General features: G+C 36.9%; 1 protein-coding gene and 1 long non-coding RNA gene across 55 annotated transcripts in view; one reads left to right on the top strand and one right to left on the bottom strand.

The window, feature by feature from the left end:
* On the bottom strand, positions 1-24686 carry LOC309848593. 5 transcript variants are annotated; one of them, XR_014303150.1, is made up of 4 exons: positions 24505-24686; positions 21814-21932; positions 20275-20318; positions 18800-19118 (listed from the first exon to the last, which is right to left on the bottom strand). It is a non-coding gene; the product is annotated as an uncharacterized lncRNA (long non-coding RNA). The 5 variants fall into 5 exon arrangements; XR_014303152.1 differs by having other exon boundaries at positions 21814-21927; positions 24546-24636; XR_014303153.1 differs by having other exon boundaries at positions 24546-24632.
* Positions 24542-25568, top strand: part of SUPT20H (SPT20 homolog, SAGA complex component) — a 42033-nt gene continuing 41006 nt past the window's right edge. For 14 of the 50 annotated variants that reach the window (XR_014303139.1, XR_014303140.1, XM_082700434.1 and 11 more), the window contains exon 1: positions 24697-25013. The gene's annotated coding sequence lies outside the window, so the exon portion shown is untranslated. Of the gene's footprint in view, positions 25014-25568 lie in introns of all 50 variants that reach the window. The other 36 variants (XR_014303133.1, XR_014303134.1, XM_082700436.1 and 33 more) reach the window with 11 other exon arrangements.

Raw genomic sequence — 25568 nt, 5'->3', positions numbered from 1 at the left:
CTTTTATTTCTCTTTGTTGTCTGATTGCTCTTGCTAGGTCTTCTGTTGGTGGGAATGGAAGTTGGTGCAGCCACTCTGAAAAACAGTGTGGAAATTCCTTAAGAAATTAAAAATAGAGCTTCCCTATGACCCTGCAGTTGCACTACTGGGTATTTACCCCAAAGATACAGATGTAGTGAAAATAAGGGTCATCTGTACCCCAGTGTCCATAAGAAGCAATGGCCAAATGTTGGAAAGAGCCCAGATGCCCTTCAACAGATGAATGAATAAATAATATATGGTCCCTATATACAATAGAATATTATGCCTCCATCAGAAAGGATGAATACCCAACTTTTTTATCAACATGGATGGGATTGGGGGAGATTATGCTGAGTGAAATAAGTCAAGCAGAGTCAAGTATCATATGGTTTCACTTACTTGTGGAGCATAAGGAATAACATGAAGGACATTGGGAGCTGGGAGTTGGAGAGAAGAGAGTTGGGGGAAATTGGAGGGGGAGACAAACCATTAAAGACTGTGGACTCTGAGAAACAAACTGAGGGTTTTGGAGAGGAGGTGAAGGGTGGGGAGTTGGGTGAAACTGGTGGTGGGTATTAAGGAAGGCATGTATTTGCATGGAGCACTGAGTTTGATGCATAAACAATGAATCTTGGAACATTGAAAATACATATATATCATCATAAACATACTAAAAAGAGACCTATGCAATGTGTGAAACTTGTTTGGACCCTAATCTGAACAAATGTCCTTTTAAACTGTGAAAACAAGGGAAATACAAACTCTGCATATCAGACGACATTATGGAATTATAGTTTAATATCAAGGTGCAATATTGATATTATGTTTACTTTTTAAATGGTCTCTTAGATATAGAGTGAATTATTTACAATTAAAATTTTAAAATATCAGATAATTATAAGTAAAGAAAACAACAGATGCAAAGAAAACAAAGATGCAAACAAATAGATGCAAAGAAAACAAAAGGCAGAAATGTGTTTCAGAAGGTGAGTTCAAAAAGGGTCATGGGAGTGTGGGATAATATAGGGTTTTGTAGGCTTTTTAATGACTTTCCCTATTTTTAGCAGAGTAGTAATATAATCAGATTTAGAAATTTAAAAGGTCATTCTGCATGGAAAGCACGTTATTGACAGGCAATGGTGAGCACAACACAACCAGTTAGGAAGTTGTTGCCATTATATAGGATAATAAATGGTGGCTTAGACAGTGAGAAGTGGTCATACTCCGTTCTATTGCACAAGCAGAGCTGACAGGATTTACTAAATGTGAGTAAATGTGATGACTAAATGTAAGTGTGAGAAAAAGAGAGGCATCAAAGATGCCCACAGTTTTCTAGCCTGATCTATTGGAAATATAGAGATGTTATCTGGGAAAGGGATAAATGATAGGAGAGGACTTGGTGGGGAATTTGAAGTTCAGTTTTATCATCTTTTCCCCTAGTTTTATCAAGATACACACACACACGATATATATATATATATATATATATATATGTGTGTATATATATGTATACATATGTGTGTACACATATATACATGTATATATATGTGGTGTATATATATGTATATGTGTATATGTGTGTGTACATACATATGTATACATATGTGTGTGTGCGTGTGTCACACACATATATATGGAAATGTCATCTGGGAAAGGGAAAGATGATAGGAGAGGACTTGGTGGGGAATTTGAAGTTCAGTTTTATCATCGTTTTTTCCCCTAGTTTTATTGAGATACATACACACACACACATACATATATATACATATGTGTATACACATATTTATGTGTATATATACACAATATATAATATAATAATAATATTATATTAGCTTATATATAATATTGTATTAGCTTAAGGTATAGAATAAATTTGATATGTATATGTATTGTGAAATGATCATAATTAGTCTAGTTCATATTCATCATCTCACATAACTATAATTTTTTTGAGATGAGAACTTATAAGACTTACTCTCTTAGCAACTTTCAAGTACTGTATATTAACCATAGCCACCATGCTGTATATTATATCTCCAGAACTTATAAGGGGAAATTTATACCTTTTAACCTCCTTTGACTACCTTCACTCATTTAACTTACCCCCTGCACTCCCTCCAGCAACCACCAATCTGTTCTGTTTCTATGGGTTCAGTTGTTTGTTTTTTAAATTCCATTTATAAGTGAGGTCACACAGTATTTGTATTTCTCTATAGAATTTATTTCACTTACTTTAATGTCCTTAAGGTCTAACCATGTTGTTGTGAATGGCACAATTTCCTTCTTTTTCATGGTGATATAATATTCTATTGTGAATATATATCACAATTTTTTTTTCATCCACTGATGGATATATAGGTTTGTTTCCATGTCTTGGCTATTGTAAATAATGCTACAATGAATACTGGGAGGGGAAGATATATTTTCAAACTACTGATTTTGACAGATATATGATAGAGTAGAACTGCTAGATCATAAAATACTTCTATTTTCTTCTTCTTTTTTTTTTTTAGGAAATTCCATACTATTTTACATATGGGTGCCCCAATTAACATGCCTACCAACAGTGCACAAGGGGCCCCGTTCTTCTATACCTTCACCAACACGTGTATCTGTTGTCGTTTTGATGATGGTAACTCTAACAGGTATGAAGTGATACCTCATTGTGGTTTTGGTTTGCCGAGCACCTTTTCATGTATCTATTGGTCATTTGTATGTCATCTTTGGGAAAATGTCTAATTTTTCTTAAATAGGTTCCACATCCATCATGGAGCCCAATGTGGGACCTGTACTCATGACCGTGAGATCAAGATCTGAGCTGAGATCAAGAGTCAGACACTTAACTGACTGAGCCACCCAGAAGCCCCAGTTCCTCATTTTTAAATCATACTGTTTGTGGAGTTTCTTTGCTAAGTTATAGGATTTCTTTATATTTTTTGGATATCAACCCTTTATCAGATATGTGATTCGCAAATATGTTCTCCTATTTGATAGGTTTCCTTTTAGTTTTTTGATGGTTTCCTTTGCTGTGAAGAAGTTTCTTAGTTTGATGTAGTCCCACTTGTTTATTTTTGCTTTTGTTGCTGTGGCTTTTGGTGTCATTTCCAAAAAACACTGCCAAAACTGCTGTCAAAGAGCTTAGCCTCATGTTCCCATGTTTTCTTCTAGTTTTATGATTTAGTTATGTCCTGAAATTCAATCAATTTTAGGTGATTTTTGCATATTGCATAAGACAGAGTTCTGGTTTCATTCTTTTCCACATGGCTGTCCAGTTTTCCCAACATCATTTATTGAAGAGACATCCTTTTCTCCATTGTATATTCTTGGCTCCTTTGTTGTAAATTAATTGACTATATATGCATGGGTTTATTTCTGGGCTCGCTATTCTGTTCATTGAGATATGTGTCCATATTCATGCCAATGCCATACTGTTTTGATTACTAATGCTTTGTAATATAGTTTGAAATTAGGAAGAGGGACGCCTCCAACTTTGTTCTTTCTCAAGATTACTTTGACTATCTGGGGTCTTTTTTGGGTCTATAGTCTAAGATAATTTTTACTATTTCTTTGAAAAATGACATTGAAAATTTGACAGGGATTGCAAAGAATCTATAGCTTGCTTTGGGTAGTACAGACTTTTGAACAATATTATTATAACCCACAAACACAGAATATCCTTCCATGTAATTATGTCTTCAATTTCTTTCATTGATGTCTTACAGATTTCAGTGCACAGCTCTATCCATTGGCTTGATTAAATTTATTCTCAATTTTGATCCAATTGTAAATGGGACTATACTCTTAATTTCAGATAGTTCATTATTGCTGTATGGAAACACATTGATTTTTGCAAATTGTGAGTCTTATAAATTTATTGAATTTGACTTTTTTGTTCTAACAGTTTTTGGGTGGCATCTTTAGGGTTTTGTAATATAATATCATGTCATCTGCAAAAAAAGACTTCCTCCATAATTTGAATGTCTTCTACTTCTTTTCCTATTTCTTTTTCCTCTAGCAGGACCCAGCATTATACTTAATAAAAGTAACATGAACATCTTTGTGTTGTTCCTGATCTTGGAGGAAAAGCTTTTATACTCATAACTAAGTATAATGCTAGCAGAGGGCCTGTCATATATGGCCTTTATGATGTTGAGGTATGTTCCCTCTATAAACATTTGGATGAGAGTTTTCATTATGACAGGTGTTGAATTTTATCAAATGATTTTCTGCATCTATTGAGATGATCAAAGGCTTTTTATCTTTTATTTTGTTATTATAGTCTATGACACTGATTGATTTGCAGATGTTTAACCACCCTTGCATTCTTAGAATAAATCCCACTTTATCAGGGTGTATGATCCTTTTAATATACTATTGAATTTGGTTTGCTATTTCATTGAGGACTTTTGCATCTATGTTCACACAAGAAATTGGCCTATAATTTTCTTGTGTCCTAGACTGGTTTTGGTATCAGGGTAATGGTGGCCTCAAATAAATAAATAAATAAATGATTAAAAAAAATAAAAGACTTTGGGAATATTCCCTCCTCTTCTATTTTTTGGAAGAGTTTGAGAAGGATTGATATTAATATTTTTCAAATAATTAGAATTTACCTATGAAGCTATCTGGTCTTAGATTTTTGTTTGTTGGTAGGTTTATGATTACTGAGTCAATAAACTTACTAGCAATTGGTCTGTTCAGATTTTCTACTTCTTCACAATTCAGTTTTGGAAAATTACATGTCATATGAATTTACCCATTTCTTCTAAGTTGTCCAATTTGTGGGTGTATAATTGCTCATATTAATCTCTTACAATCCTTTGTATTTCTGTGGCATGAGTGTTAATATATCCTCTTTCATCTCTAATTTTATGTAATTGAATCATCTCTCCTTTTTCCTTAATAAGTCTATCTATTTTTGTCCCTGCTTCCTGATAACATCCAATCCACAGCAAATCTCCACTTCATTAGACCCTTTCCAAAACTACCCAGTCTAAATTCTATAATAGGTTCTTTCTAACACTATTACTGGGCCTCCCCACAGTTGCTCATCGTGATAGCTCTCCCTTACTGCAACAATAAGCCCAAGTTGTTCAACTACAAGTGTGTTCCTGCTGGTCTTTGCCTGAAGGACACTGACACATCTAACATACTACGTGTTCTTCTTGTTTATTTGTTTAACATCTGTCTTTCCCACTGGAAGGAATTTTTGTCTAGTCACTGCTAACATCCTTAGCAGTTAGATTCATGCCTGGTATATTATAGGCTCTCAATAAATAATTGCTAATTAAGTGAATGAACATTAAGCACTCAGATTTCAGCAAACAGTAGAGATGCAAATGTGAATCAGAGTAAGTCCCTGAGATGTTCAGAGTAGTGACTCAGTTTCTCCAATACGGATTCAGTAAGTTCGCCTGGGGAAAAAATGAAACAGGCACAGACAGTAAGTCAAATTCTGTGCGGGGGGGATGGAGTGATATTCTGCTTCCCATTCCTGCTTTATTTTTGGTTTCTTTGTTTTCTTTCTTTACCAAGTCAGACACATTCTTCTGAAACGAGTGATGGCTAAAGGAAACTTGAGTTTAGACTGTCAATGAGAATTGGACATGCTATAGAATCTCATGCCAAATCTATAAAACTTCCTCTTGATGGCCTTGCTGAGACAATAATTCAAAAATTAGAGATAAATTCATTGTAATTTAGAAATCTTACTTATGAATCTCAAACTTCAGAGCACTTAAGAATCCCCTGAGGAGTTACATAAACTGTTTGTTTGTTTGTTTGTTTGTTTAGGATTATTTATTTATTTATTTGACAGAAATCACAAGTAGGCAGAGAGGCCTGCAGAGAGGGTAGGGGGAGCAGCCTCCCCCGAACAGAAAGCCCAATGCAGAGTTCGATCCCAGGACCCTGAGATCATGACCCGAGCCAAAGACAGAGGCTTAACCCACTGAGGCACCCAGGCACCCTGAAACTGTTCTTAATTGAAACAAAATTTATTAAACTTATAATAAAATTAGTACATTGAACTTAAAGGCTTAAAAGGTCTAAATTTACTAGTTTAGAATTTTAATAAACTGAAAATTCACTAAACATTGGCAACTATAAATATTTTTTTCAAGCCCCAAATCTTCCCTCAAGAAAATTCACAATGCAACTGACATTTGTCAGGGTTCTTTGCAAATCCTTTTGGCTTACAACAGCCAACATGCATACTTCTCATCTTCTTTGGTTTCAACTATCATCTTTAGGCCGATTGTTTAAACAATTAGTAATTCTGGTTTAGGGAATCTTTTAAAAGTTGGTGAGTTTCCACACCTGGAAGGGGTTGTAGTGATCTAGGTGTTTAGGAATTGTCCCAGGTAGGCCCCACCCATGTATACAAAAGCATCCTTTAGCATCACCATTAGTTTATTATCCTCTGATTGCAATCATGCTTATTTCAGGTAAACTTTAAAGAAGATATATAGCATCTGGATTTTCAAAAAGAGAACAATCTGTTCAAAGAAAATACCAATATAGTACTGACTATTCCAGTTGGTGCCACAAGGTGTCACTTATATACAAGAAAACTCTCCATGTATAATAGACATAATTTTAATTCTTCCCAGTAAACATTTTTTAAAAATTTTTTTAAAAGATTTTATTTATTTGAGAAAAAGACCATAAGGGAGAGAAAGCAGGGGTAGGAAGAGAAGAAGAGGGAGAACAGACTCCCCACCAAAGGGAGCCCAACACGCGGATCGATCCCGCAACTCTGGAATTTGGCTCATAACCTGAGCCAAAGGCAAACACAACAAATAAAGCTATCCAGGCACCCTATAGCAAACTTTTTTTTTTTTTTTAAGACTTTATTTATTTCTTTGTCATGGAGAGAGAGAGCACAAGCAAATGGAGCTGTTGGCAAAGGGAGAAGCAGGCAGAGGGATAAGCAGGCCCCTCTGCTGCTGAGCGAGGAGTCTGATGTTGGATTCCATCCCAGGACTCCAGGATCATGACCCAAGCTAAGGCAGACACTTAGCCAACTGAACCACCCAGGTGTCCCAACATTTTTTGAAGCCCTAACATGGGTCCCAACCTCAAAGGGCTTCAAATATCACTGAAAAACAGATATGTAACTAAATATAACACATGCAATATAATACATACAATGCGATGCCAGAAGTATGAATTGTCAAAGCAAAAATTGCCCCAAAGTTAAAAAGGTAAGGAAGACTACTGAAAGCTATTGAAATAGGTAAAAGAGATCAGAACACAGTATGAACTCAAATGCTCTGGTACAAAGAATGGGAGAGCTGTTTTGGAGGTGTTTTTAGTATTTTCTTTTTTTTTTTTTTTAAGACTTTATTTATTTATTTGAGAGAGAGACAGTGAGAGAGAACATGAGTGAGGAGAAGGTCAGAGGGAGAAGCAGACTCCCCATGGAGCTGGGAGCCCGATGTGGGACTCGATCCCGGGACTCCAGGATCATGACCTGAGCTGAAGGCAGTCGCTTAACCAACTGAGCCACCCAGGCGCCCCTAGTATTTTCTTATTATGGTAAAACATACATAAGATAAAATATACCATGTTTACCTGTTTTAAATGAACAATTCAGTGACATTAACAACATTCACAAATGTTGTTTAACCATCAGTATTCTCTATATCTAGAAGTTTTCACCTACAAAATTGAAACTCCATATCCATTGAGCTACAATTACCCATTCCACTCTCCTCACAGCCCCTGGTTAACTGTTCTATTTTCTGTCTCTATGCATTTAACTATTCTAAGTACCTCATTAAGTGGAATCATGTGATAATTGTCCTTTTGTGTTCAGGTTATTTCGCTTAGCATAAAGCTCAAGATTCGTCTATGTTAGCATGGCATGTGTCAGAATTTCATCACTTTTTAAAAATTTTTTATTTTTTTATAAATATATAATATATTTTTATCCCCCGGGGTACAGGTCTGTGAATCGCTAGGTTTACACACTTCACAGCACTCACCATAGCACATACCCTCCCCAATGTCCATAACCCCACCCCCCTTCTCCCAACCCCCCTCCCCCCAGCAACCCTCAGTTTGTTTTGTGAGATTAAGAGTCACTTATGGTTTGTCTCCCTCCCAATCCCATCTTGTTTCATTTATTCTTCTCCTACCCACTTAAGCCCCCATGTTGCATCACCACTTCCTCATATCAGGGAGATCATATGATAGTTGTCTTTCTCTGCTTGACTTATTTCGCTAAGCATGATACGCTCTAGTTCCATCCATGTTGTCGCAAATGGCAAGATTTCATTTCTTTTGATAGCTGCATAGTATTCCATTGTGTATATATACCACATCTTCTTTATCCATTCATTGGTTGATGGACATCTAGGTTATTTCCATAGTTTGGCTATTGTGGACATTGCTGCTATAAACATTCGGGTGTACGTGCCCATTCGGATCACTACGTTTGTATCTTTAGGGTAAATACCCAGTAGTGCAATTGCTGGGTCATAGGGCAGTTCTATTTTCAACATTTTGAGGAACCTCCATGCTGTTTTCCAGAGTGGCTGCACCAGCTTGCATTCCCACCAACAGTGTAGGAGGGTTCCCCTTTCTCCGCATCCTTGCCAGCATCTGTAGTTTCCTGACTTTAATGTTAGCCATTCTGACTGGTGTGAGGTGATATCTCATTGTGGTTTTGATTTGTATTTCCCTGATGCCAAGTGTGAATTTCATCACTTTTTAAGGCTAAAAATACTCCACTGTGTGCAAACAACACATTTTGTTTATCTTTTGATGGATAGCCTAGTTGTTTCCACCTTTTGGCTATAGTGAATAATGTTGCTATGAACAACAGTGTGCAAACATCTGTTAAAGTCTCTGTTTTTAATTCTTTTAGGAATATACTTAGAAGTAAAATTGCTGGATCACATAGTAATTCCATTGAGCTTTTTAAGGAACCACCATACTGTTTTCCATAGTAGCTGCACTATTTCACATATCCACCAGCGATGTATAAGGATGCCGATTTCTCCACATCCTTGACAATACTTGCTATTTTCTATTTTCTTATTTAAGTGAAATCTTTTCCCACCAGGATAGTGTAGTCTTTATCTCCGTTGTCCATTCCCCCATCCATCTCCCCTCTGGTAACCATCAGTTTGTTCTCTATAGTTAAGAATCCATTTCTTGGTTTCTCTTTTTTTTTTTTCCTTTGTTTTTTGTTTCGTTTTCTTAAATTCCACATATGAGTGAAATCAAATGGTATTTGTCTTTCTCTGACTATTTTACTTAACATTATACTTTCTAGTTCTTTCCATGTTGTTGTAAATGACAAGATTTCATTCCTTTTAATGGCTGAATGATATTTCATTGTATTTATGTACCACTTCTATATCCCTTCACCTATCAATGGGTATTTGGGCTACTTTCATAATTTGGCTATTATAAATAATGCTGCAATAAACATAGGTACATAAGTCTCCCTTTGAATTAGTATTGCATTTTTGGAGTAAATACCCAGTCAGTGTGATTATTGGATCATAGGATAGTATTATTGTAAACTTTTTGAGGAATCTCCATAATATTTTCCAAAGTGACTACATAAGTTTGCCTTCGCACCAACAGGGCACAAGGGTTCCTTTTTCTCTGCTTTCTTGCTAGCATTTGTTGTTTCTTGTATCTTTTATTTTTGCCCTTCTGACCGGTGTGAGGTGATACTTCATGGTAGCTTTGATCTGTATTTCTCTGGTGATCAGTGATGTTGAGCATCTTTTCATGTGTCTGTTGGCCATCTGGATGTGATTGGATAAATGTCTGTTCATTTCTACCCATTTTCTAATTTGGTTATTTGATTTTTGGGTGTTGATTGTGTAAATTCTTTATATAGTTTGGATACCAAACCTTTATCAGGTATATCATTTACAAATATTTTCTCCCAATCCATAGGTTGCCTTTCAGTTTTATTGATTGTTTCTTTCACTGTGTGAAAGCTTTTCATTCTCAAGTAGTCCCATAGTTTATTTTTGCTTTTATTTTCCCTGAGGAGACATATCTAGAAAAAGTATTGCTATGACCAATGTCAAAGATGTTACTGCTATGTTCTTTCCTAGGATTTTTATTGTTTCTGGTCTCTATCTAGGACTTTAATCCATTTTGAGTTCATTTTTGTGTATGGTGTTACAAGTGGTCCAGTTTCATTCTTTTGCATGTAGCTGTCCAGATTTCCCCGCATCATTTCTTGAAGAAACTGTCTTTTTCCCCCATTGGATATTCTTTCCTTCTTTGTCGAATATTAATTGACCATGTAGTTGTGGGTTCATTTCTGGGTTTTCTATTCTGTTCTATTGATCTACATGTGTCTATTTTTTATGCCAGCACCATACTGTTTTGAGAAGTACAGCTTTGTAATATAACTTAAAGTTCAGAATTGTGATACCTCCAGTTCTGTTCTTTTTCAAGATTGCTTTGGCTATACAAGGTTTTTTGTGGCTCCAAACAAATTTTAGGACTGTTTGTTCTAGTTCTGTGAAAAACACTCTTGGTATTTTGATAGGGATTGCATTAAATGTGTAGATTGCTTTGGGCAGTATTGACATTCTGACATTATTTGCTCTTCCAACACATGAGCATGGAATGTCTTTCCATTTCTTTGTGTCATCTTTAATTGTCTTCATCAGTGTGCTGTAGTTTTTAGAGCATGTCTTTTATCTTTTTGGTTGGGTTCATTCCTAGGTATCTTATTATTTTTGTACAGTTATAAATGGGATGGTTAATTTCTCTTTATACATTTATTTTGTGTCCTGCACAAAAGTAGTGAAAGTAGTGACAAACACTAATGATTTCACTTATCAGTTCTAGCAGTTTTTTGGTGGAGTGTTCCGGTTTTCGACATATAGTATTATGTCATCTGCAAATAGTGCAAGTTTTACCTCTTCCTTGCCAATTTGGGTGTCTTTCATTGCTTTTTGTTGTCTGGTATGGTTAGGAATTCCAGTACTATATTAAATAAAAGTGTTGAGAATGGACATCCTTGTCTTATAATCTCAACCTTAGAGGAAAAGTTCTCAGTTTTCCCCCATTGAGTATATTTATTGTGGGTTTTTCATGTATGGCCTTTATTATTTTGAGGGATGTTCCCTCAAGACCTGCTTTGTTGAGGGTTTTTATCATGAATGGATATTTTATCTTGTCAAATGCTTTTTCTGCATCTTTTGAAATGATCATATGGTTTTTATCCTTTCTCTTATTAATGTGATATATCATGTTGAATGAACTGTGAATACTGAACCACCCTTGCATCCAGTAATAAATCCCACGTGGTCGTGGTGAATATTGCTGGATTTGGCTTCCTAGGATTTTGTTGAGCATTTTCTTTTTTAAAGACTTATTTATTTACTTTAGAGAAAGAGAGAGCAAATACACAAGTGGGAGAAGGGGCAGATGGAGAGGGAGAAAAGCAGACTCCCTGCTTAGTATAGAGCTGGACTCAGGGCTTGATCCCAGAACCCTGAGATCCTGACCTGAGCTAAAATCAGGAGTTGGATGCATAACTGACTGAGCCACCAAAGTGCCCTGGATTTTTTTGAGGATTTTTTTTTGCTTCTATGATCATGAGACATACTGGCCTATAGCTCACTTTTTTGGTGATAGGTGGTTTTGGTATCAAGGTACTATTGGATTCATAGAATGAATTTGGAAGTTTTCCTTCCTCTTGTACTTTTTGGAATAGTTTGAGAAGAATAGGTATCAACTCTTTAAACGTTAGGTAGAGGGGCACCTGAGTGGGTTAAAGCCTCTGCCTTCGGCTCAGGTCATGATCCCAGGGTCCTGGGATCCAGCCCCACATTAGGTTCTCTGCTCAGCAGGGAGCCTGCTCTCCCCGCCCCCCGCCTTTCTGCCTACGTGCGATCTCTGTCAAACGAATAAATAAACTCTCTAAATAAATAAATAAATAAATGTTCGGTAGAATTTGTCTGTGAAGCTGTCTGGTCCTGAACTTTTGTTTGTAGGGAGTTCTTTGATTATGGATTCTATTTCATTGCTGTAATCACTCTGTCCAAACTTTCTACTTCTTTCTGCTTCAGTTTTGGTAAGTTATATGTTTCTAGGAATTTATCCATTTCTTCTAGGTTATCCAATTTGTTAGCATATAATTTTTCATTTTTCTTACAATTGTTTGCATTTCTGTGGTGTTGGGTATTTTTTTCTTCTCTCATTTGTGATTTTTGTTTGGGTTCTCTCCCCTCCCACACACTTTTTATTATTTTTTTAATGAGTCTGGCTAGAGGTTTGTCAGTTTTGCTGATCTTTTCAAATAAGCAGTTCCTGGTGTATCTGTTCCACTTTTTAAAAAAATTTCTATATCATTTATTTTTGCTCTAATCTATTATTTCCTTCCTTCTGCTGGTTTGGAGCTTTGTTGTTCTTTTTTTATCTCCTTTAGGTATAAAGTTAGGTTGTTTATTTGACATTTTTCTGCTTCTTGAGGTAGGCCTATATTGCTGTAAACTTCCCTCTTAGAATTGCTTTCGTTGCATCCTGAACATTTTGGATCATTGTGTTTTCATTTTCACTTGTAATTTTTTATTTCTTTGATTTCTTGATTGACTCAACCATTGTTGAGTAGCATGTTATTTAACCTCCATGTATCTGTGTTCTTTCCAGATTTTTTCTTGGGGTTGATTTTCTAATTTTGAGCATTGTGGTCAGAAAAGATGCATAATGTAACTACAATCTTTTTGAATTTGTTGAGACTTGTTTTGTGGCCTAACATGATCTATTCTGTGTGTGCTTGTAAAGAATGTGCATTCTGCTGTTTTAGGATGGAATGTTCTGAATATATCTGTTAAATCCATCTGATCCAGTGTGTCACTTGTAGCCACTGTTTCCTTGTTGATTTTGTTTAGATGATCTATTCATTGATGTAATGGGGCATTAAAAGCCCCTATTATCATTATGTTATTATCAATTATTTCCTCTATGTTTGTTAATCACTGCTTGATGTATTTGGGTGCTCCCATGTTGGGTGCATAAATATTTTCAATTGTTATTATCTTCTTGTTGAATTGGTCCCTTTATGATTATGTAGTGTCCTTCTTTGTCTCTTGTTACAATCTTTGTTTTAAAGCCTATTTGTCTATTGCTACCCTGTATTTCTTTTCACTTCCATTTATATAAGTGTTTTTCCTACCCCTTCATTTTCAATCTGCATGTGTCAGGTCAAAATGAGTTTTTTGTAGGCAACATATAAATGGGACTTGTTTTTTTATCCTTTCCATCACCTAATCTCTTTTGACTGGAATTTTTAGTCCATTTACACTCAAAGTAGTTATCACTAGGTATATACTTATTGCCATTTTATTAGCTGTTTAACAGTTGTTTTGTAGTTCTTCTCTGTTCCTTTCTTCTCTTGCTCTCTTCTCTCTATATTTGCTGGCTTTATTTAGTGATATACTTGGATTACTTTCTATCTCTCTCTCTTTTTCTCTCTCTGCATATATATTGAGGTTTTTTATTTGTGATTACCATTAGGTTTATATATAACATCTTATGCATAGAGCAGTCTGTATTAATTTGATGGTTGATTAAGCTTGAAGCCATTCTAAAACCACTAAATATTTACTCCTCTCCTCATCCCATGTTTTAGGCATATGGTGTCATATTTTACATTCTTTTGTGAATCCCTTAACTGATTTTTATAGATATACCTAATTTTGCTGTTTTTCTGCTTCTCACTTTTCTTACTCTTACTTATTGTCTTTCCTTCCCACTCAAAAAGTCCCCTTTAACATTTCTTACAGGGCCTGACTCAGAGATGAATTCTTTTAACTTTTGTCTGGGAAATTCTTTATCCCTCCTTCTATTCTGAATAATAGCCTTGCTGGACAGAGTATTTTTGGCTGCAATTTTTTTCCTCTCAGCATTCTGAATATATCATGCTAATCCCTTCTGGCCTGTAAAGTTTCTGCTATAAAGTCCACTGATAGCCTTATGGGGTTTCCCTTGTATGTAACTGCTTTCTTTCCTCTTGCTACTTTTAGAACTCTCTGTCATGACTTTCTGCCATTTTAATTACTATGTGTGTTGGTGTGGACCTCCTTGGACTGATTTTATTGGGGATCTCTATACCTCCAGGATCTGGATTTGTTTCATTCCCCAGCTCAGTGAAGTTTTCAGCTCTTATTTCTTCAAAGAAATTTTCCACCCCCTTTTCCTTCTCTTCTCCTAAAGGAATCCCTATAATACAATTGGTGTTAACACCTGATGGTGTTGCTGATTTCCCTTAATCTCTTCTCATTTTTTAATTATTCTTTTCTCTTTCTCCTTTTCAGCTTTATTGCTTTTCATTACTGTCCTCCAGGTCATTGATCCATTCTTCCACTTCCTCTACTTTAATACTCATTCCTTCTAATGTGTTTTTAAATTTTAGATATTGAGTTCTTCATCTCTGATTTGTTTTTATGTTTTTCTATCTCTTTGTTGAGGGTTTCACTAACATCTTCCACTCTTTTCTCAAGTCCAGTGAATATCTTTTTGACCATTACTTTGAATTCTCTACCAGTCATACTACTTATTTCTGTTTCATTTAGCTCCCTTGCTGTGATTTGTCCTGTTCTCTCATTTGGGACATATCCTTCTGTCTCCTCATTTTATCTTACTCTCTGTATCTGTTTCTATATTAAGAAAGCTTTGTCTCCTATTCTTGAATAGTGACTTTATGAAGAAGAGCTTCTATAGGGCCCTACAGTACCATGTCCCTGGCACTTCAGAAATGTTTTTTTTCCAATGTATGCTGGGTGCACACTAATATTGTGACTAAGCCACATTTGCCTTTAGTCCAGTCACCTTTATGGCTCCTTTACCTGTGTGGTTCATTTTCTGAGTTATTTACACTGAGGTGGGTGTCATCTGGGTGTATCTGTGGGAGGAGGTGAGCTAAGTGTCATCCTATTCCACCATCCTCCCCAGAAATTCTATTAGCTTTTATTCTTTAAAAGGAAACTTTTACTCATAAATTAATTGAATTCCTTAAGGTAGAGAAAATTACAAAAACAGAATAAATGATTAATCCTCTCTCTTTATTTAGTAATAAAAGACATACACACACACACATACAAATGATAACTACACACATGTGTCACATACATTCATATAGTAACTACATTAAACTAAAATATATGCTTAACAATATAGGGAAGATGGAAGAGAAAAAGGAACTGGAATAGAAGCTAGAGTTTCTGAGCTTAACCTAATTTTATAGATTTAATATATAACCATATATTTAATTCACATTCTTATAAAAGTAAATTATTAAAAAAATCAATTCCTAAAAACAAAAGCAAAACATAACCAAACTGAAAGAAATTATTTCAAATGTCTTTAAATAAAACAGAATTTATATAATGTATTTTTTATAGTATATACTCTAAGGACAAATAATCTTCAAAAAAAAATCCTTAAATGTTACAGTGATCATATTGTTAATTGTAGTTTTGATGTTATTCTGAGACAGTTGCAAATGTAATGTAGGACAAAGCAACAAATCATTATTTAGGTACACTTTGTGGACCACCATTTTCACTATGTGAGAAAGGCTATATACAAATAAGATAAAGAGGTTAAATAAAAATGCCAAAAATACTGAATTTAAATTGGAATGTCCATAAATTTCATGATATATGTCAATATATATATATTTTTAATTTTATTTATACTTACATTTATTTCCTACCACTGTCTGGTGAAATACCTGGAAACAATAACTAATCTGGAAGCCACAAACACTACTAGGGCCAGGTTGTACTCCACCTTCCCACTAAAAGGAACCAGGTCTCATTAAAGGTGTAGGACTTTCTTCACACAATATATGCTATAGACAGATATATTCTTCATTCCTTTTTAAGGTCACAGATTACTCCATTATATGGCCCTACCCTGGTTTACTCAGGTTACCTTTTGAGGGAAATTTGGTTCCTTCTAGATCTGTACTACCATAAATTGTACCACAATGATAGACTCACTTTTCTATTGTTATACCCTTTTGCACTGTTTCACGTTTGTATATTTCCTGTCCAACTTTCTTTAAAAAATTATGAGAAAAAATGACAACTTTAGCAACAACATGAACAAAGCCAGCAGAAGGAGACCCAGAATGAGAAAGGAAGCAAGGAACTTTAAGAGTTACCTACAGCCATCCAGGTAAGAGTACAGTGAACCAGAATGAGAACCATGGAAGTGATACCATAAGAAAAGAGAGGACAGACTCAATAGGTATTTAGAAATAGAACTCCAGTAACTTAAGGACTGGTGACATATGGACCTAAGAGAGATCTCTAAGCCAGACTCTTATCTATGTGGAGGAGAAGACCAAAAGCGGGGAAAACATGGAAAATCTGAAGGAAAAGATGATGATTTCATTTTGGACACTTTACATGTGAAAGGCCTCTGGTACAGCAAGTGAAAAGGTTGAGTTGCCAGAAATGGGTAAAACTGTAGACTTGAGAGTCTCTAGCACATGCCAGTAGCCAAATCCATCAGAGTGGATGACCCTGAGCCAAAATTCTGACAAAAACTCTATTTACATATGATATATATTGGCATATTGCATGTATGAGTATGTGTGTGCATGTGCATACATGTTTAACTGTTTATTTTGGACATCTTCAAACATATACAAAACTGGAGCAACAATGCTCTTCTAATACCTCTTGCTCAGTTTCAATAATTACCAAAAATTTGCATTCTTATTTCATCTACTATATATTTTTTAAGTATTTTAAGCCAGATTCATAATTTCACCTGTAAATACTAAATTTTATATCTCTAATAGATAAAGTCCATTTTTGTTATTCTTATAACCAAAAAATCATTATTCCACCTACTGTTATTATACTAGTTTACTAGGGCTGGCTGCCATAACAAAATATCACGGATTTGGGGTGCTCTTACTGCTCGTGTCTCTTCATGTGCCATAACTTCTTTTTACAAGGGTACCCATCATATTGGATTAGGGCCCACTTAACAACTTCATTTAAGTTAATCACCCCTTTAAAAACTCTATTTACAAATACAGTCACATTCTGAGGTCCTAGGTATTCAAGCTTCAGCACAGAATTTTCCGGGGACAAAATTCAGTCCATGACAGTTAACACAGCCAGTTTACATTCCATTTTCCTACAGTGGTTACCACATTATATACTGGTGGATTCTGAGTAACATCATCATGATGTTACTTAACATGTTATTCTGTGCCTCCTTTTCCAAGTAAACTAGGAGTTAAATCTAGAGGTTTCACTAGATTTAGATTCAATTTCTGGATTTGTAAAAGTATTTCATACATAGTAACAATATGAGATGTATCACATTAGGAGGTACACGATACTGGATCATCTCACTTGCAGTACTATTGAGGTTGATCAAGTGTCGTCAGCCTGATCCATTTTTATAAAGCCCCCTTTCAACCTTCTACCTAATGGTTATTTGGCAAACATTAGTTATTACTTCCTCAGCCATGTCCAGTCTTCTAACAGGCCCATCAAAGGTATTCATTTCTTTCATACATCTTTTAGTCTCTAACATTTACTTTTGGTTCCTTGTTATAACTTTCATCTCTATGCTTACATTGTCCATCTATTCTTGCATGCTGTCCACTTTGTCCCTTAGAGTCCTCAGCATTTAATCACAGTTTTAAAGCCCCAATCTGGTAATTCCAATATCTGGTTCTGATGCTTGCTTTGTCTCATCAATCTATGTTTTTTGTCTTTTGGAAAGTCTTGTATTTTTTTCTTGATAGCTGGACACATAAAAGGAACTGTTGTAAACAGGGCTTTCATAATGTAGTAGTGAGATTTAGGTGAAGTGAAGCATTCTACAGTCTCATAAGTAGGCCTCAGTCGTTCAGTGAGCCTATGCCTCTGAACCTTGAACTTCATGAGTGCTTCTCAGTTTCCTTCCCCTTCCTCTCATATGTGGGACAGGATGGCTAGAGTGGGCTAGAGTTGAGTATTTCTTTTCCCTCAGGTCCCCCGGGTCCCCCAGGTCCAGGCTCTGATAAAACCACAACATCATAGGCTCTAGTTTCCTCCGAGGGCATGCCTTACTAAGAACAGAGTTCTCTGGTTTATTTTCAGATGGCTCCTTTTCCTCTCCTCCTATCTGGGCACAGATTTTTCTCTTAATATTTACTGTGAGAACCTGGTAGAGTTCTGGGGAGTTCTTACAGAAGAATTCTTTTTTTTTTTTTAATTTTTTATTTTTTGTAAACATATATTTTTATCCCGAGGGGTACAGGTCTGTGAATCGCCAGGTTTACACACTTCACAGCACTCACCAAAGCACATACCCTCCCCAATGTCCATAACCCCACCCTACTTCTCCCAACCCCCCTCCCCCCAGCAACCCTCAGTTTGTTTTGTGAGATTGAGTCACTTATGGTTTGTCTCCCCTTACAGAAGAATTCTTATAAAAGTGTGCCTCATGACTCAGTCCCTGAGTCTGGGTGTCAGAATAGTCCAGACTGAGCCCCCAGAAATTCATCAATTGTAATTCAGGTCTCCCTACCCTGGTACTGGTTCCCATGGAGGTTGCTGCTCCAATAAATTGTGATTCTATATTCACATGGTGGGCAGTATGTGCCTTGTGACCTCACTTCTCTTGAAGATCTAAAGAGTTACTGATCTTTCAGTTTTTTCATCTTTTTACTTATTGTTATGATGGAGTAGCAATTTCTGAGCTCTTTACATGTGGAACTGGACTCACTATTTCTTAGAAACATTATTTTCTTATGGGTTCCAAAATGGTAATATATCATTCCTTCCTTATTTATTCATTGGATTTTTTTCCAAAAAATGTTTTTCTTCATCAACAATTTGGTTACTCTGAATTTCAGTTTATGTAGAAAAAGCAGGTCAATTGTTTTATCTTTTTAACCATTATTTACCATTTTCAGAATAATGAATTGATATCCTAGCAATCTTCAATATGACTAGTGAGGGTTTTTTTTTAAGCAATATTAAGAATTCATGTGTTTTTAACATACTTAATTAGTTTAATTGTCTTTGGTGAGCCAAGTATTTCTTCTTTTGCCAGTAGGAGTCATTTCAAGCTGGACAATATAACATTGCCTGCAGAAATACATACATAAAAATACACACACATACAGGCAAAGTCAAAGAATTCAGAACATACATGCCTTCCCCTTCTCTCCAAGACTGCATCCAGTTTCACAACTAGAGGGCATATGTTACATACACTTACATTCCATTGGCCAAAGCAAGTCATATGGCAAAATGGAAAGTCACTAGGGCGGGGGTTAATATATTATACCCAAACTAAAGCCATGAGAAAAGTGAAATTTTTTATTTAAAAAATTGTGAATAAAACTATCTACCACACTGGGTGTGATGGTTGGTTTTATGCGTCAACTTTGCTACCCACCTATTTAATCAAACTCTAATCCAGGTGTTACTGTGAAAAGAATTCTGTAGATGTGTTTTTCATCTACACTTGATTGATTCTAAATGAAGATTACTCTTGATGATATGGGTAGGCCTTTTTCAGTAAACATTGGTAATACATAAAGGCCTTTACAGCAAAAACTGAGGTTTCTTGGAAAAGAAATTCTGTCTCAAGACTGCAACATCAACTCCTGCCTGAGTTTTCAGCCTACCACCCTGCCCTACAAATTTCAGACTGGCCAGCTGTAACAACTGCATGAGCCAATTCCTTAAAATGAAAGAATGACCCTAGTGAAAGCAATTAGACAAGGGAAAGAAATAACCAAATTGTAAGGAAGAAATAAAACTATCTCAATTAACAGATGCTATGATCCTATATATAGAAACCCTAAAGAACATACACATGTGTACACACACACACACACACACACACACACACACACAATTATTAGAGGTAATAAATTTGGTAAATTTGCAGAGTACAAGACCAAAATTGAAAAAAAAATGTGTTTTTTTAATACACCAACAATGAATAACCTAAAAAGGAAATTAAGTGATAATTCCACTTATAATACTAACTGCTATGGACTGAATTGTGTCCCTCCAGAATCCATATGTTGAACCCATAATCTCCAATGTGATTGTTTTTGAGATAAGGCCTATAAGAAGATAATTTAAGGTTAAATGAGGTCATAAGGGTAGAACCCTGATCTGATAGATTAGACATGAGTAGATTTTGTCTCTCTTTTCTTTCTCTCCCTACCCACTATGGAATGACAAAGTGAGAAGGCAGTTATCTATAAGCCAGGAAGAAAACTCTCACCAGAATCCAAATTGGCCTTGATCTTGGATTCCCAGTCTCCAGAACTGTAAGAAAGAAATTTCTGTTGTATAAGACATCCAGTATGTAGTATTTTGTCATAGCAACCTAAGCAGACTAAGATAGCATTCAAAAAGATGAAATACCTAGGAATAAATTTAAGGGGATGAAAAGTTTCTGCACTGAAAACCATAAAACATTGTTGAAAGAAATTAAAGAAAACCTAAATAAATGGAAAGACATCATGCTCATGAATTGGAAGACTGAATATTCAACACACCAATACTTGTCAAAGCGATCTACTGATTCAATACAATCCCTACTGGCCTTTTTGCAAAAATGGAAAAGCTGATCCTCAAATTCATATAAAGTTACAAGGGAGCCAAAACAATATTAGAAAAGAAGAACAAGGGGCCCCTGGGTGACTCATTGGGTTAAGCCTCTGCCTTCAGCTCAGGTCATGATCTCAAGGTCCTGGAATCGTGCCCCACATCTGCTCAGCAGGGACCCTGCTTCCCCCTCTCTCTCTCCCTGCCTCTCTACCTACTTGTGATCTCTCTCTATGTCAAATAAATAAATAAAATACTTAAAAAAAAGAAAAGAACAACAAAACTGGAGAACTTACACTTTCCCATTTTAAAACATACTACAAAGCTGTAGGAATCAAAACAGTATGGTACAGATTTCTTCCTGCTATCAAAAAACAGAGTTCCTATGAAAACTTTTACAAACTGAAATGGCATAGAGTGAAAAAGCAATTAACATTAATTTATATGGATTTTTTTTAATATTCCCAGACTGAAAAAACAATCTCTGTCAGGCTTTTCAGATACTTTAGGACACATCTTGCTAATGGATGCACAGCATAAACCAAGATTAAGCACAGATGCTCAAAGACATAGTACAAAGTTACAGTGGCTTGATACTGAGATGTAGTTCCCAGGGAAAGAGTTTGGTTGTGTCAGTCTTGCTGCTCAGGGTGCATGCTGTCTCGATAAAGGCTTATTACAAAACAAATGCTGAATGTTTTTTTTCTCCCTTTTAATCTTTTGTCATAAAAGCAACAATCCTTTTAAGATTTCTTTCAGTTAATAAAAACAGGTACCCATGTAGGTTTTTTGTAAAAGCAAAATGGCATAACACAAATTTTTGAAAAGCAAGGGATACCTACACTGACACAAGATAGACATATAGACCAATGGAATAAAATTAACAGTCTATAAACAAACCCATATGTGTATGGCAAATTGATTTTTGATGTGGAGGTCAAGACCATTCACTGGGAGTAACAATAAACTCTTCAACAGATAATTCTGGGACAACACGCAAACGAATGAAATGGAATCCCTATTATACAGCATATACAAGAACTAACTGAAAGTGAATCAATGACTTAAACATAAGAGCTAAAATCATAAAATTCTTACAAAACCCTAGGAGCAAATCCTATAGAATCAAAATTTAAATGGAGTCACTTATGATGGGGACAAAATGGTATTGGCCAGTGAGGGCACATTAAAGCAAAACAAAACTTAGCCTTACCTGACAAATTGCAATAACTTATGACTCCTCTCGGAAATCAGCCCAGGACAGGGATGCCCCAAAATGCCATGTCTGTTCATGTCATCTTTGGACTTTCTTTTTTCTCCAATTCAGCTACCCTGACACAAATACAAAGACCAATCAACTAATCAAATGAAAAAGCCAAGTAACTTCCATGTTTACCCCATAAACACCTTTTAACTTTAAACTCATTGCTCTCTCAGTGTTGAGTTTCCCGGTTTACAGTTCAAAGAAACTCATCTTTCTGTCTTATTTTACTCAGTGTGCGGAGTGAGGTTTTTGGCAATCCTTATGAATTTGGATTTGGCAATGGGTTTTTAAGTATGACACCAAAAGCACACCATAAGAGAAAAAATAAACTAGGCTTCATCAAAAATTTAAGTTGGTACATCAAAGCAAGAAAGTGAAAAGACAACGTACAGAATGGAAGAAAATATTTGCAAATCATATATCTGATAAGGATCTAATATCCAGAATAAAGAAAGAACTCAACTTAAACAACAAAGACAACCTAATTAAAAAATGGGCAAAGGACTTGAATAGACATTTCTCCAAAGATACACAAATGGCCAACACAGACATAAAAAGATGTGAAACATCACTAGCCTTAGGAAAACACAAATCAAAACCACAATAAGATACTATTTCATACCTACTAGGATGACTATAATTTTTTTTAAAGAAATTTGGTGAGGATGTGAAGAAATTGGAACCACCACATATTGATTTCTGTTGTAAAATGTCTTAGCCACTGTGGAAAACAATTTTATCAAGTTCTCAAATATTTAAGAATAGAATTACCATATGACCCAGCAATTCCATTCCTAGGTATTTGACAAGCTATCTCCATGGCTCTAGGCTGATTTGTGGGGCATGTACCAACCAGTTGTAGCAAGAATCCTAAGTCAGTTTACAGAGAACTGTATATCTGGATCCACCTGGATATCTGATCACCTTCAATATCTGATCAAACTCTTAGTCCCCACCCTTGGTGTCTGATCACCCTGATTTGCCTTCAGTCAGAACCCCAACAAGTCAGTTTAGCCAGAATGCCTCCTGACCCCTATTTCCTATTAAGAAACTTCCATCCAATGCCCTCCAACTCTGCTCCTTAGCTATAAACCACTACTTGTTCACACTGTATATTTGGAATTGAGCCCAGTTCTAGACTGAAGTCTCTTTCCCTCCTTTGCAACAGTTCCTGAATAAAATCTGTTTTCACACTTGAACTATATCAGGCTCTGGTTTTCTTTTAGGGTATATTACACCCCACCAAAATTGAAAAAAGTGTTGGGCTGCCAGAAAGGGCTACTTAAGATGGAGAAAGTTCCCGCCACAAAAGCTGAACTCGGACAGGAGAACAAAGGCCCAAGCAGGAATCTGAAAACCCTCCCGCCCCGGGCTCCCGTGAACCAATGGGACCCCTACGAGCAGGTGAAATATCCAAATAAGGGAAACTTGCCAAAAGACCCCCTGAGCTCCCCTCGGGACCCCTTAAAAGCCCCCTCCTCCCTGCCTTGGGCGCGACTTCTGCCACTCTGCTTTCCAGAGTCACGGAACCTTGCCCAAGGGTGCCCACCTCCTCCCGGCACAACTTTCCTGGCTCCCCTTCTCCTGAGCCCTGAAACTTCGCGAGAGAGTGTTTTTAATAAATCTTGCCTTGCACCCACTTTGCCTGGTGTTGTATTTATCTCGCAGGAAAAAAATTTACAAAAAGGACTCAAATATTACCACACAAATATTCACAGCAGCACTATACACAATAGTTGAAAGGCGTAAATAACCCAAATGGCCATCAATGGACCAATGCATAAAACTGTGGTATATACATACAATGGAACAGAATATAAGCCATAAAAAGGGATTAAGTATTGATACTTGCTACAAGGTGGATGGACCTGGAAAACTTGCTAAGGGAAAGAAGACAAACACGAAAGAAAAAACACGTTCCATTTTTGTGAAATATCAGATTAGATAAATCTAAAGACTCTAAAAGCAATTGGTGTCTGCTAAGGTCTAAGAGAGGGAAAAATGGAAAGTAAATACTTAATGAGGGTGATGAAAATGTTTTGGAATTAGAGTTGATGGTTGCACATCATGAATGTACTAAATTCTACTGAATTATACTCTTAAAATGTTTCATTTTACGTTCTGCGAATTTCACCTCAATGAGAATAAAGTTTATACCCAACAAAACAAAGTTGTTAAAGGTGCAGAACTGAAATTAGACATTGTCATGTATGCTGATTATTCCCTTTCTGAATTGTTAGAACTCTTCAGTGAGGTTGCTTCTGTTTGTTTTTTGGAATTTTTTAAACATTAAATTCATTAGCATTTGATATATACTATGGATAGCTGAATGGCATCGACTAGTAACTATAGAAATGGTGACATTCCCTTTCCACTGGGATGCGCTGAGCAATAAAGCTCGTTCCAAGTTTTTCACTCTGGAAATTCAGAAGGGCACCTACCCACCAAATAGCCACATCCTACCGGCATTTTACGGAGCCGAATGCCTGGCCTGGGGAGGAGCTTCCATCCCCACCCCTCACCCCCCGCCTCACCCCTCTAGTTGGGCCTGAGTCCCCAAGGCTTTGCGGAGACAGCCTCCGCAACACCACCCGTTCGCGCGCAAGCCTCCCAAGTGCCGCGCGGCCCTCCCAACTCCACCTCTTCCGCCCGCGGTCCCCAGCTCGCCCCGCCCAGCGCACCAGTCGGAAGTGCGGACGCCGGAACAGGCCCGGGCTGAATTGCGACACTCCCGCGAGGGGACGCACGAAGCGAACCTGCAACCCGCGGGGCGGGGCCCTTGCCCGCACGTAGCATTCCAGCCGAGCCAGAGGCGCCGTCATGACGCCTAGCGTGGCGTCTTTCCGCACAGGTGGGCGGTGGCCGGTGGCCGGTGACCGGTGACCGGTGGCGGGTTGGTGGGTGAGAGTGGCGGGCCCGCTGCGGACGGTTAGGCGCGCGAGATCTTGGCCGGGGTCAGAGGTGAGCGAGCGGCTTCCCGCGTGGCTTTTCGCCGCTTTCCACAGAGTGGGGATCCCTCAGGAGGAAAGTGTTCCCACAGGCGGGAGCTGGTTGGGCTGAGTCTCCGCACCCCAGGTACTCGCCTCAGTTGCCTCTCGCCGTGTTTCCAAGCAACGGTTTTGGTTGTAGTTTTGACTTTTGGATTCCAGGTACGGGTGTTTCCGGAAATTCCTAAGAATTTCACGTAGCGCTTCTTTGGGAGAGGGTATCCATATTGAATAAAGGCTGTTGCCGTTGCTGCGGAGTTGTGGCGTTATGTTGGTAAAGCCTAAATTGTTTCAAAAACAAAACAAAACAAAAATTCGAACAGCTAAAGCGTCAGGTCGATCAGGAAAAGCCGTGGAATCAGTTACGAGTTTTACAGTTGGATTAATTTATCGGCCCTCGCTGTGGTTACCGGGAGTTCAGAATTAAGAGCTATCTGTTCCTGGAAGCCGTCTCCTACAACCATCGCATCAGGAGGGGCTGCGTTTTCCTGAAGTCCCCGGTAGGAGGATAGTGATTAGCAAGATTTTCGGAGTTAGATTGAGTATAGTGTACGAAGGTTGAGAACCATGATATGAAGTTAGATCAAAATTCAGAAAAAAAGATGTACAGTATTAGTCTGAGCAGAATTCGATCTTTAAGTGCACTGCTTTTTAAAATCTAAAAACGGGTGCTGGATTGAATGGCCTGAAGGTTGTAAGCTTTAGTAGAAAGAATCT

Source organism: Mustela nivalis (genome assembly GCF_964662115.1).
Source record: "Mustela nivalis genome assembly, chromosome: 15".
In the NCBI taxonomy this organism is placed as follows: Eukaryota; Metazoa; Chordata; class Mammalia; order Carnivora; family Mustelidae; genus Mustela; species Mustela nivalis.
This window is presented reverse-complemented; position numbering and strand designations above follow the sequence as displayed.